Source organism: Hyperolius riggenbachi, chromosome 10 (assembly GCF_040937935.1).
Source record: "Hyperolius riggenbachi isolate aHypRig1 chromosome 10, aHypRig1.pri, whole genome shotgun sequence".
NCBI lineage: Eukaryota > Metazoa > Chordata > Amphibia > Anura > Hyperoliidae > Hyperolius > Hyperolius riggenbachi.
Genome location: NC_090655.1, coordinates 157,595,489 through 157,610,036, shown reverse-complemented (window position 1 = coordinate 157,610,036; position 14,548 = coordinate 157,595,489). Strand labels below are relative to the sequence as shown.

Sequence of the window (14,548 nt, the reverse complement as noted above, 5' to 3'; positions counted from 1 at the left end):
GGACTAACTTCTGCTCAGTTGCAGAAAGTAAATAAACAAAGGTTTCCTTTTTTTTTTTTTTGCTTCTTTTCTTTTTTTCTTTAGTCGATTCATCACAAACTATAAATACACCAAAGACCAAACCATTTACAATTACAAAATGGTTATACATACAAAACAGAACAGCCTGCTCTGCAAGCATAAAATAAACAAAAACACCCCTATACTTTAATCAAATATGATTAAAATGTGATGTGGTCTAAATGCCTCAGAAGGCATATTATCTCTTATGTGGCAGAGGCCTCAAGCTGACAGACAATTTTAGGACAATTCAGAATGTTGAATAAGCAATGATCAGTGTGCTTATGTATTAATTTCTTCATAATTACACTTTTTTTTCCCTTTTTATTTTGTTATATTGCTAAAGCCACCAATTTCTGCAGAGCACTGCTGCTGCCTTGTTGACCTAAAACCTTCTACTTCCTCTCCATAGAAACAGAAAGACCTTTAAGCTCTACATACTCAAGATCTGTGTGGACTAATCATAATGTATGCATGCTCATGAAACAGATAATATGAAAGACAATATAATTAATAAATGTAGACAAGTTCAACTATACTGCATTGCAGCAATGTTAACAGAGTTGCTCACAGGTTTTGAAACATTTACTAATAGATTATCAACTTTTTTCCCCACAGTGACTAAATATATGTAATATAAGGCTTACTTATCTTGGGGTTTATTGATATGTAACTATTTTGTGTTATGAAGATATTAACTTTATTAAAGTAAACCTGAAGTGACAATCAACTTTAGAAATGGTTAATTATATGTATCTTGCTGAAGTTAAGTAGCATGTAAAAAAATGGAGTGTCATATTTTTATGTTCAGTTTAACCTCCCTAGCGGTATTGATGATTGTACATGTCAATACAAAACATGCTGTGAACAGTATTGACATGCATACATACCAATACACTACTGCACTGTATACTAGACCCTTGCTTGGCACACTTTGGAAAGTTACAGGAAAATCTGCCTTGCCGAATTAAAAAAAAAACCCAAAAAACTGAAATATTGTCCATTTGAACTTACCGCTACTAAAAAGTTATCAGAAGCTTTTTTTTGCTTATTTAACACTCTTTTGACTTCTATTTACTTTTAAAGATGGGACTGAATTCAACAAGCTGTGTGATAAGCTCCTTTGCATAGATAACATCTCTAGGTTTGTTTGTTTGTTTTTTAAAGAGACACTGAAGCGAAAAAAAAATGATGATATTATGATTTGTATGTGTAGCACAGCTAAGAAATAGAACATTAAGATCAGATACATCAGTGTAATTGTTTCCAGTACAGGAAGAGTTGAGAAACTCCAGTTGTTATCTCTATGCAAACAAGCCATTAAGCTCTCCGACTAAGTTAGTCATGGAGAGGGCTGTTATCTGACTTTTATTATCTCAACTGTTCCTGGACTGTTTACTTTTCCTCTGCTAGAGGAGAGGTCATTACTTTACAGACTGCTCTGAAAGACTCATTTTGAATGCTGAGTGTTGTGTAATCTGCACATATTATAGAATGATGCAATGTTAGAAAAAACACTATATACCTGAAAATAAAAGTATGAGAATATGTTCTTTGCTGCTAATCTTCTAGTAATTATTCATAGTACACAAACCAATTCACTATATCATATTTTTTTTTCGCTTCAGTGTCTCTTTAACACTTGCAGTTTTGCAAAACAGAAGTGGATGTCAGACAATTTCTTAGTTGGGCTAGAATTACATGCAGCTATGTTTATCTCATTGTGCTACATACCATTCAGATGTCCTTTAAAGATTTATAAAGGTAGCATATTTTTCCTTGTACAGGTCAAAGCATGAAAATAAGTATAGCCAGGGGGGCACAACATGCTGGAAAATTTCAAAATGAAGTAAAACCCAACTACATCCAAGACTGACCAAGACAAATTTGAAATGCAAATCCTTTGTTTTTGATTTGGAGATGAAATATTGCAGATTAAAATCCATTGTAAAGCGGTGTTTTCCTGCTGCAATACCTCCTCTATTACAGATTAAGAGCCAACACTGTCCAGTCTTTAATTTTCTGTAAGAGGAGTTGAGGTCTTAAAACTGCATACCATCTATTTCCTACAAATAAAGAATTCTTCTTACCTCCTCTGATAGTCATGTTTTCTAATGTAATGTAGAAAGGGTATGTAGCCTTTCATCTATTGGTCTTTTCATCTTGAGTGTCACATGGTCACACTTGACCAACCCACCCACCAGCTAAATTTAGCAGGGATAGGAAACAGGTTGTACTACAGTGGCAAAATTCTTTGGCCCATGGAAAAGTATCTTTGCCCCTACTTTGACGCTATGCTCTGTATATATTAATCAACCACTTCATCCTCCTAGTGACCAGGCCATTTTTTACAACACAGGGCTGTGCAGCGTTGTCAGTTTGCTGCAGAGCCATACAACTCAGCAAACAAATGAATCTAACCTCCTTTTATTGTTCTTAACAGGACATTTTTTTATTTGTCACCTTTTTTTTGGAGGTGTCTGATCACTACTGCGATCCTTTATTTATTTATTTTTTTATTCAGCTTAACAGCTTCGATTTCCCTCCCCTCCTTCTCCCTCCCACCCCCATCCCGTCCTAAGAAAAGAGGAGAAGCGGGCACTGCTGCGTAAATCCCTTTATTGTGGCCGGGTTACAGAGTGGCTGCAGTGGGGGGAGAGGGTGGCCTGACAGCTGTTTCGCAAGTATACAACTTGCTTCTTCAGAGGCCTCTGAAGAAGCAAGTTGTATACTTGCGAAACAGCTGTCAGGCCACCCTCTCCCCCCACTGCAGCCACTCTGTAACCCGGCCACAATAAAGGGATTTACGCAGCAGTGCCCGCTTCTCCTCTTTTCTCAAGACGCGTTTGCATCGGTGCACGTTGCAGGTAAGCCCACCAGTGGCCGTTCCATCCCTGCCGCATACTGGTGCCAGTTTTTTCTGCTTTCTCTCCCCAAGAACCCCATCCCCGTCCTGAATTGACTAGGACAGCAATCCATCCTCTTTGCAGCCTCTCATAGGCATCAGCCTATGAGAGGGCCTAAATTGCCAGCCGCTCTGAGGGACAGCCGAGTGTCCCTTGTACAGTGCTGCACTAGATAGCAGTGCAATGTAAACAAAGGGGATTTATTTCCCTTTTGTTTACTAATGACCTACTAGCCCTGATTGTGATTGCAGCTAGCAGGCTGATCGCGGAGTGAAGCTCCATGAATTGGCAGGGAATGATCACGCATGCACGCATTCCCTGCTAAACTACAGCTCCAGGACTTGACGCCAATCAGCGTTAGGCGGTCCTGGGGCTGCCACCTTCCCAACACCTATCTGCATTAGGCGGCCGGGAAGGGGTTAATCAGTCTGCTTGCATATAGAGATTGTCTTGCTCAGTATTGGGTTCATGTGAGCTTTAAGTTTAAGATTATACATTAAATGGACTAAAATCAACATAAGTCCCCTTTAAATATATAATAATCTCTAATTAAAGTTAAAAAAAAAATCTGTTAGGATTTGCAAATACCATATCGTGACATACATTGGTTTTCTGAGGCGCACTGTAGCAAAACCTTGTTTGTTTTTTAATGTGATTTTTTTTTCTTTTCTTACATTATCTGCTACATAATGATGTTTTGTTATGTAGTTTATTTCTCTTTGAACAAACTGTACACATCTTTTCAGCATCTGCAATGTAAATGTCATGTGTGACAAATAATGTACTAATTCTGTGTACTTGGAGGCACAACAAACCTCCTTAGAACTGTCCTTTATCAAAGGCCATTCTACTTCAGTATGTAATTTGTGAGGCAAATTGCAAGCTACTATGATGTTTACATTATCAAACATATTCATGGGCTTGTTAACATAGCAGACGGGATGCTTGAATTTTCTCGTCCGCTCTCATGTCTACAAAACAGATAAGAGGTGGAACAAATTCTGACATCACAAATATTCATAATAAATCAATATATATTCTCCGTCATTTTGCCTCCTAACTACCGTAATTGGAATTGTCAGATCACTCATAATTGATTCTTTGGTAATTCTTTATTTTTATTTATAATGTTTCTGTTTTTTAATTGAAAACAATGACACAATGGGTGAAAATGATGCTAGCACTGTAATTTGTGCTATTACATACTATTCTAATGACTCTAATTGTAGTGTTGATGGAGTGTAGCAGTAAGTGTTGAAGCGATCACAGTGCCTGCACATTTTTTGGTGAGTCATTAGCTGTTTGGCGTATAAGACAATGAACACACGTACAGCCCTTAGAAATATAGTGGGATAATATCACCACAGTATTCCAGCAGCGCTTTGACAGGTCTTGCTTTGCTTAGTGCTACAATTTGAAGATGTGCCACTTCCAGTGCGCATTTGCATCTGGTTTTACTGTACCCAGTAACATTTTTGACCTTTACTTTGATTCAGTCTCATTCTGACAATACAGCAAGTACCAAATCCTCATTGTGTATGTTAAAAATTCTCATAATGCTTGACTTTTCATAGACTTCGATTTTGATTGAATGTGCACAGCACAAATACTCGCTTATAAAACTGTCCTAAAATTAAAAACACAAAATTGTACCTAGAAGATTCATTTACTTCATGATCATTATGTAATATGAAAGTGTGTAGACATACAATATGTTGACATCAGAGCAAGCATGTCCATATCCTGAATACATGGGTGGCATCTAGTGCTAATTTATGGGTAGCTCGAGTGATGTCTTAATATGAGCCTGAAGTGAAAATAAAATTATGAGTTAATGAAATGAATGTGAAATATGGATGATAAATAGATCATTAGTATTATAGTAAAGTCTCTTTTTTATTTTCAGTTTTATAACTTTATTTTTAAAGTTGCATCAGGCTTTCACTGTTGCCGTTCAGAATCCATGCTTTGCTTTTAGTTGAAAAGGCTACAGAACTAATGACCCTTCAAACTTTCCTGCTGTAAAACCTCATTGGAAACCTTACCTCAGCTGTATTGGCTTCTATTCACTGTTCAAGGAACCATATGCACACAAGCAATAGGAGACACACCAACACAGATTCTGGGACACATGAAAACATCCTGCCAAAGGCATTTGAATTTGCAACACAGAACCAAAGGTTTTAAAGCTTGGCATGACTACAGGGCTGTCAGCATTGGGTACAAGTAGTACTTCAGTACAAAGTTTAGCAGGTGCAGGCCCAGAATTGTACCATTCCAAGAGAGTGCTTTGAGTACATCTTGCATGGGACCCACTTTTAAGAATACTGAATGTGGTTGTGCACTGTAGCCATTGGTCATCTTGTATATGCTTGTAACTAAAATCCTGCAAATTGAGAAAAAAAAATGCAGGGAAGTGTGGACATTTCATTAAAGAGGAACTCCAGTGAAAATTGTGTAATAAAAAAAGTGCCTACCGTATATACTCGTGTATAAGGCCGAATTTTTGGGACCAAAAAAGTGGTCCTAAAGTGGGGGTCTCGGCTTATACACGGGTCAATACTTTATGGAGATCCCCTCCGGGTGCCCCCGGCAAAGATGCCCACTTCTCTTCACCCCCACCTGGCTGGAGTGGCATGTACCATAAGTACAATCAAATACCTTGTTGTATCTCCCCTCCCAGTGCGCCCGGTATAGACCTCCGTTCCCCTCCTCCTTCCAGTCCGGAGCGGCATGTACGTGTCGGCTGAGTCCCAAACTTACTTCCGGCCGATGCAGAGTACGCAGAGCAGAGTTTTAAGTTATTGGTCCACGCCGCCGGGATTCTGCGTTAGCTTGCTTGTCTCAGTGTATTTCCTATGACGCCCTCTAGCGGCGCCTCTCATCACGTGTGCCAGTGCTGGGCATCATAGGAAATAGGTTGCGACAGGCAAATTAACTAGGAACTTACTGCTGGCAGGTGATATCATTGAAAGGAGATGCTGCTTGCTTTTTTGGCAGTTGTAAACAGCAGTTTTTTCCCACAATGCAACAAGGCTCTCACAGTGTGATGTCAGGACCTCAGTGCTGTGAGGCACTGACATCACACTGTGGGAGGGGTTTCACCACAAAATCAGCCATACAAAGTCCCCTGATGATCCGCTTGTGAAAAGGAAAAGGTTTCTCATGGGGTAAAGGAGGTATCAGCTACTGATTGGGATGAAGTTCAGTTCTTGGTTACGGTTTCTCTTTAAGCCAAATATGAGAGAGAAACTAACTAAATGGAAGCGTGAACCTGGGAAGTCTGTTCAATGGATGTGAACATATTTCACTTGTTATTTCACATAAAACGTTCATGCCAGCCTGCTGTCATGGTGCTGTAAATGCACCCTGCTTCATTAAGAAGATGCTAGAAAGTATCATCATTTCTGAAAATTAAATAAAATCACCATTTAATTAGGGGAATGCCATTCAAGTAGATGGGAAAGACTGAGTAATTAAAAATAAATACATGACACAGATTATCAGTAAAGGTAATTGACATCATTTTCTGTCTTTTTTTTCAAGTAGAAATGTTCACATAGCAAGCATCAGTAGTGATTTTTCTAACTGGAAAATAAGATTAAAATGTTTAAAAGTGACATATATTTTAACCCTTCATTTGTTCTTCACTGTGGTAATTAGCTTTTTCCTATATCCTGTACAATAGTTTTAACCTTCATATTCATTTCTCACCTGGCCAATATAACAGGATATTCCAGCAGCTTTGGGTGACCCAGAGCCTCTAGGAATGTATAGGGAACTAAAAGAGACCAAAAAGCTTTCCTACTAAAACAGAAGGTATTTGCAATAATTCAACTTTAAGTGAGCAACTGTGGTTTCCCACAATGCATCAATATTGAATAAATGATCTCTTTATGCCCCTGAAGCCAGGCTTACATCCAGAATGTATAGCAAACCTATAGCTTATAAATTATAAAGACCCACGTCAACCCAACATGTAAATGTAAAATTTATAAGCTATAGGCTTGCTATATTTCAGTGGTTCTGGATGTAATAAATATACAAACAATATGGTATAACGTGTATACTACATATAATTTTTAATAGTACAAAAAGTGACAACAGATAGCGTTAAAAGCAATAGCAAGTGGCAGGGTTCACACTACTACGTATCGCTGGCCAGCATAGCTATATGTCGTCAATCCCACATACACGCTCCAATCACACGACACATGAATGTAATCCACAGATATTATGGCAGCCACGATTATGTTTCGTTGGGGCCCTTAAAATCCAAAAGACACTCTTGTACCAGCTATTTAGATATAGATATATCCATCCTGAAGTTCATTTAACTATGCAGCAACAATTTTGTATTGTACATTTATAGATGCAGTCTGGTAGCATCATGCTAGCAGCATGCAATGAGCTGATCAGTTCAAGATATAAAGCAAAGAGGATCAAACCAGGGACATATATCCCAACACTGCTGCAGTACGAGTGCAGTAGATTTTTGCAATCAGGTGACTCACCACATCTTAATGATTTTCTATGTACATTGAGAAGCTCCTTTGATATGCTTAAAGTGTACCTGAGGTGACAATAAACTGATGAGATAAGCAGTTTTATCTATCCTTTTACTCCTAAAATTACTTTTTTAAAAAAAAAATATCCTGTAGTGTTATTTTATGTTTAAAAATGTAAGAAGTAAATATAATGTTTTATTGTCTCCACTCACTAATGTCTTTCAAGTGTCCCATAGCTATAATGTATGAACTATTGACTTTGTATCTATCCCCTAACCTCTGAAGCAGTTATTCTGCCAGGGAGCAGTTTTATGGCTGTAATTCCTTATCAGACCGTGCTAACCAAAATGCTTACACAGGAAAGAAGAGAAAACAGAGAGTGATGCACCCTGTATTTCCCCTCATCTGTGTCTAATCACATGTTGTAATTTAACCACTTAAGCCTATCTGGACAAGTATCTTTTTCCAGATAGGCGCATTTAAAGGCAAACTGAACAAGCATTCTCATCCAGTTTGCAAGCAGCGGTACCTGCGGGGTGCGCGGTGCTGCGGCTCACGCCCCCACCGGTTTTCCATGTCGGTGATCGGGGAACAGAAAGAAAGTTTCTCTGAACCAATCACAATGCCTGTGATGAATGGACATGGCCCCGATCAAAGGCCATGTCTATTCATAAGAATGTTAAGGTTTTTTTTGTTTTTTTTTACTTAAAGTGGACCCAAATTAAAAATACAAGATTTCAGAAATAAAATCTATTTTGTAAATTATAATAATAAATAACAGCCTTTTTTCAGCTGCATGATGACAAATATAATTTTTTTTACATTTATTGGAGGAACCCCTCCCTTCTTTTCATATTGCCGGGACAGAATCCGGCAAACTGCTGGAGTAGAAGGTATCTGGCAAAGGAGGAATTGCTAATGGCTGCCACCTGTATAACCCTAGTCATGAAAAGAGAAGGGTGAAAAGCATGAACTGAAATGCTCATAGGCTTGAAGGAGTGTTTATTTATCTTTGTATGTGTCAGAGTAGTGCAACGAAATATTTTGAATTAAAAAAACATTTTATTTGGGTTCGCTTTAATTAACGTTAAAACACTTCCTTGTAAACCAAGAAGTGGTTACCGCCATCTAGTGGCCATCTAGTGGTGAAAAGTGAAATTACCCTGCAAAGATTTTGTATAAAAAAAAAAAGAACAGTAAATACCCTCCTGACATACATATTAAAGATATATAAGTCTCTAAGGCAACTATTTATGGATTTTTTTTATTTTTTTTACTTAAAATTGTTTGCTTGGTACCTGGGGAGGGGGCTTAGAAAGGGATTTAATTATATTAATTTTAGTAGATAAAGGCTTACGATTGAAAAAAAAACACACACAAAAATACACCTTTATTTCCAAATAATATATTGTTGCCATACATTGTACTAGGGACATCATTTAAATGTTGTGATAGCCGGAACTAATGGTCAAATAAAATAGGTGGGTTTTATTTATAGTAGCATTGCTTATTTTACAACTATAGGGGGTGGAATTTAAGAAATAGTGTATTTTTTCTTTTTTTTTTTGTGTATTTACCTTCAAAATGCATAGAAAATAAGGTAATTACTAAAAACAAGTATCGCTCACAAAAAGCTTAATTTGTGGCAAAAAAAACAGGATATAGCTTATCTTATGGCTTACTGAAAAGACAGAGCCGAGATGCGAACCCTGGTCACCTGTCTCTCTCTCTCTCTCTCTCTCTCTCTCTCTCTCTCTCTCTCTCTCTCTCTCTCTCTCTCTCTTTCTCCCCCCTCCCTCTCTCCCTCTCTCGTAGGGATGGTCACCGCTTTGCAAATACTTAAGCAGTGGCTGGAAGGTACAATGGTTAAGGGCTCTGCCTCTGACACAGGAGACCAGAGGTCAAATCTCGGCTCTGTCTGTTCAGTAAGCCAGCACTTATTCAGTAGGAGACCTTAGGCAAGTCTTCCTAACACTGCTACTGCCTATAGAGTGTGCCCTAGTGGCTGCAGCTCTGGCGCTTTGAGTCCGCCAGGAGAAAAGTGTGATATAAATGTTATTTGTCTTGTCTAATTTTTCTCTTGGATTGAGCATAAATGGTACATGCTAGGCTATCTTCAGCTAGTAGTGTTGGTGGTATAATGGATATGTTAGTTACCTACCATACACTGAGACCTGGGTTCAATTCCCAGCCACGGGAATCACAGCGATTGGCTGGGAGGGAGGGAGGGGGGGGGGGGGTTTAAAAAAAAATAATAATAAGCACATTTATTAGAAAATAAATAAAATAAATATTTATAAAAAAAAAAAAACATCCTGGGAACGACCATAGCCCACCAACAGAAAGATCTGTTGGTGGGCAAAAAAAGGGGGGGATCACTTGTGTGCTGAGTTGTGCAGCCCTGCAGCAAGGCCTTAAAACTGCAGTGGCCTATTTTGTAAATGTCTTTAGGGGAGTTTAAGCCCGTGGTCCTGAAGTGGTTAAATATTATGAAATAACAGCAGAAGTAGTGATCAAAGAAAAGTGGTGATCCAACGCAAATATGTGTAGACAACTAAAACTTATCTTTTTTTTTTTTACTAAATATATCTGTACAACAATTAATGATTGCAATGTGTTATTCTGTTCTAGATACATTCTTTATACAAAACCTGCAGAAAAGTATGGTATTTGCATATAATATTTTATGCTGATAAAACTAGTAATGTTTGCTTTACAATTTTCAGTGCCATCTTCTGACCTTTTAACTGGACCAACAAATTAGGGGAGTGACTACAAATCATGCGGCCCTCCAGAAAAAACTTTTTGACGCATACAGCCTGGGTATAGAAATCTTCAATTGTGTATTCCATATAGTTATACCATAATGCGATGCTGGGTGATTGGGCAAATATTCAATGTATAACTCCACTGAAGACAATCAAGTGAAAACATTCAGATGTTGGCACACCATTAATATATATAGATAAGCTGATTCAAGCTGTATATAAATACTCCAATGTTTTTAGAACGTCCATGTTTCCCTTTATAAAGGAAATACAATCAAAATCAGGAATCAGTTCAGTGTCATCCGGCAAAATACCCAGATTATAAAAAAGTGTACCCTTCATGATCTTCACCCATAAAAAGTGTAACCACAAAAACACCTGATCTGGAGAAAGGGCTAGTAGTAGGTGGTCCCTCAGATCTGGGTCGCAGGACTGCTTCCCTAAAGTTACACCCCTGCTTTGATTAGCTGTTTACCAAGTGATCACTTTTTACTGCATTGAGTGTGTCTTGCCTTACAATAAAGTCAACCTAGGGACAAATGTATTCCCACAGACAAGCACAAAGGGAGGTTGTTACATATATATGAATAAACAAATTTGCGGTCAGTAATGTATATAAGACTTTTTTGACCAAAAGCAATTATTGTGTGCAGTATAAGAATTCCATACTATACAATCAGAGTATTCAGGAGACATACTGCAATGCTCAGCATAGCTTCCTCTCAGCCTCTGCTTCCACATGCATCTACACATTTCCCCAATTCTCACATTACACATTTTCTATGTCACCTTCACTCATCTCTGCTGTTAAATTTCATTACAACGATTGAGCAGTCTGTTTGTCACAAAAAATAAAATAAACAGACAATGATTAGGAAAGGTTTAAATGGGCTGCACCCCAATCCCCCCACCCCCCAACAGCCCCCACTCCTGGAATACATAACAGTTGCTTTGGCTGCTATGACGAATGTTATCCCCCTATCTTTTTTCCCTCTGTTTCAAACATATATTTTTACAGGGAATTCTGATTGCTTTACTTGACAAAAGCTCCTCTTTGTCTGCACCATCTCAGAAAAGCTTATGAAATGACTGGGAATTTATCTCTAGCCAGAGGCTGAAGATGTTGATGAAGATAATGGGCAGGAGTAAGGAATATCAAGGTCTGTAAAGGGCTTTATTTGGAAGATGGCATTGGATTTGAAAAGCTGTTATGATTTGCCATTTGTTACATTTTTTGTGAATTGAACCCACGGAGAAACAGTCACTGCTTTGCCTTTCATACTGTGTCCTCATCATCTTCATCATCAGGACGTCAATAAACATTGCTTTCTGATACAATTTGTCTGTTGTTTTGTCGAAATTAGGTTTATAAAATGAATCAATTATAGCTGAGCAATTGAAAATAGCTTTCTTTCAGTTGACACCTTTTAGAAAAAGAGTCAGTTGTCCTGGCCTCTATTTATCATTGGGGGTAGACCCTGTCAGTGAACACAGTCATGGCTGAAGATCTAATCATAGTTTATTACTGATGGCTGGACAAGCACACACATCTGCAGAACCCACAGGCCATTTTGTGTGTCAGCAAAATTCATGCAGTCCATTGATGGTGTGCAGACCTGTTATGATGGATCACTTCAGCTGTATGTCAGATGGAAATTATAAGCAAGAAAAGAAACACCACCTTTTATGTGTATGTCTAGCATGGACATTGCTAAAGATAGATTTTTTTGTACATGATACAAATGTGCCGAATTAGTAGCACACAGGAAGATACTGACATATTGCAGAAGGATCTGGATAGACTGGCTATAAGAGCACATAAATGGCATATGATATTCAATTATGAAAAATGTAGTCATGCATCTTTGTAGTGCCAACGATTTAGCACAGAGGAGGGCAAACTATGGCCCGCTGGCCGCACCCGACCTGTTTGCATATTTCAGTGCATCTTGCCACCTGTAGGTGAACTAGCGAATCGATGTGGCGTCTTATGGATGCCGCATCACCATCTGTCAGAAAGGATTATTTTCCCCTTATACATTGGTTCAAGCCTTGTAAGGGTTTTTCACCATACACTGGATCAACAGAGATATGTGAGGGTGCAAGCTAGTGTTACCGGTATATTATGTTTGCTGGATGAACTCGATAAAGGTATGTCTTTTTTTTAACCCAACTATGTAACATAGATAGATAGATAGATAGATAGGATAATTCCAAAGACTGCTTTATCAAATGCATCAATGCATGTTACAGTTTGGCGACTACATTGTTAAAACATTTTGGTAAAATATGACATTGATTTTTTTTAAAGTGGTTTTTAAAGTGTACACAGATTTTAGACTCCACTGCAAACACAATTGAATTATCTATGCTTTCCTTGCAAGTGCCTTTTGTTAGAACAGCTTAGACTCTTTTCAGGACAAAGCTTCTGTCCTTTGGTGTTCATTCTTTTGTGAGTCTCAAGTATTTTCTGAGTGTATGACCCTGCTGTGCATGTCTAATGTTAACTTATGGCATGGTATCCACAGAGGTAGACCTAACCCTTTAATGTCTGCTATAGCGCTCAGACCTCACTTATCAGCTCCACATGCAAAGTAATTGCCAGCATTTCTGTTTAGCAAAATGTCAGCCCACATAAAACAAAAACAGCAGATTGCTCTCTAGATATGCAGAAGATGGCAGAGATGGGTTTTCATGGGGGAATTTTTAGTTCAGGGTTACAATAATTGATACTCGTGGAAATGATCAAAATAGTGTAAACAATCGTATTAGTATGCGGAAATGTATGTGCAGCTAAAACCATTTTTTTGAGGGGAAAGGGATGTAAAAGGGCCAGAATTTCATTTTGATTGCCTCTTCACCAGTATAGTAAATGAGGTTAATATTTTCAAAGTGCTACTGATAGTGATGGTCATGTCTAGGAGAACTCATTGTAAAGCATGTCATCAGTTTGGTCAGGTGATAAATATGCAGGTCTCTGATTTGCTAGTGATGATCATGTGCTAAAGCAGGATGTGATCACAGGAAATCAGAGCATTGCAAATCTATTAGCTGATCAAACAAATCACATGCTTCGCCATGAGTTCTTCTAGACATGACCATCATTATCCACAGTTTTTTCTGCACTACTATATTTTGTGTGTGTTTGTTTGTTCTCTTTGTGTTTATACATGTTTATATTTGGCTGGAGTCCCTCTTTAGGATTTTCACAACCACCTAGCCACATTATTATTTGTTATTGCTGTCTCCAAAGATTCACATGAAACACAAAACACCTCCATTAGTAATTAAATACACCTGGAATAGGTGTATTTATTGTGCAGCTAATGTACCATGTAACACTGCATAAGTGACCAGCACCTTTTAAAATGCTAATTCTGGGTGTCACTGATTGAACTCCATAGTAAAATGTCAAGAAGGGCTGATTTTGAATACACCCAATGACCTTAATGTGAGTTTCCCAAAACCAAGCCATTTAAACTTTCATCGGTTATCAAGTCATTCAAGCAGTCCTGGCTGTGAGCATTTCTTATCTTGTTCATAATCTTGTATAAATGAACACGCCTTAAAAAATATCCAGTGCAATTGTTTTTACCACAGTTGGTTTGCCATGAAAATTGGTCTTTATATTAAGCTGACCTGTGCAGTTCTTGAAGCAGAAGTGAAATAAATGAGTTGCATGGTGGAGCGAATAATGGGCACACTTGTGTTTTATTTAGAAAGAATACATGATTAGCATAGAGTAACTGGTCCTTGGCCACCTAAAGCCGCCAAATTAATCACTAGATACCAAGCAGGTGATCCCGCCTTCATCAGTTTCATGTCATGTGTTAATTTCACAAAATGTTGCGTGGAATGGAAAAACACAATTGGCTAATATCATATAGTACTTTCCTGCCATTTTTAATATTATTCATTCTTTTACATCCAGTTATCATCTGATTTGAGTAAATGTGGCCACACATACAATTTTTTTTAAATATAGTTCTTTTCAATTTGAGAATTATAATCCATTTTTCTTCTGATTTATTGTAGCCAATTTATCACACACAAATTCTATTTTTTGCTCAATTATTGAAGAAAATGATAGAAAACACATACAAAATTGCTTATTCATTATGTCACATGATAGTCCAGGTACCTTTAAAGGGAACCTGAAGAGAGAAGTATATGGAGGCTGCCATACTTACTTCCTTTTAAACAACACCCATTGCCTGGCAGCCTCGCTGATCTATTTGCTGCAGTACTGTCTCAATTACCCCAGAGACAAACATGCAGCTAATCTTGTCAGATTTGACAAAAATGT

The 14,548-nt window shown here is 38.0% G+C and overlaps 1 protein-coding gene and 1 long non-coding RNA gene across 2 annotated transcripts in view; both read left to right on the top strand.

Annotated features, from left to right (window-relative positions):
- Positions 1-2,105, top strand: part of LOC137533798 (uncharacterized) — a 30,537-nt gene extending 28,432 nt beyond the window's left edge. Inside the window, exon 3 of the long non-coding RNA XR_011024219.1 lies at positions 1,848-2,105. This is a non-coding gene — a long non-coding RNA (uncharacterized lncRNA). The remainder of the gene's footprint in view (positions 1-1,847) is intronic.
- NRG3 (neuregulin 3) overlaps positions 1-14,548 on the top strand; it is a 1,594,638-nt gene that overhangs the window by 46,773 nt on the left and 1,533,317 nt on the right. The window lies entirely within an intron of this gene.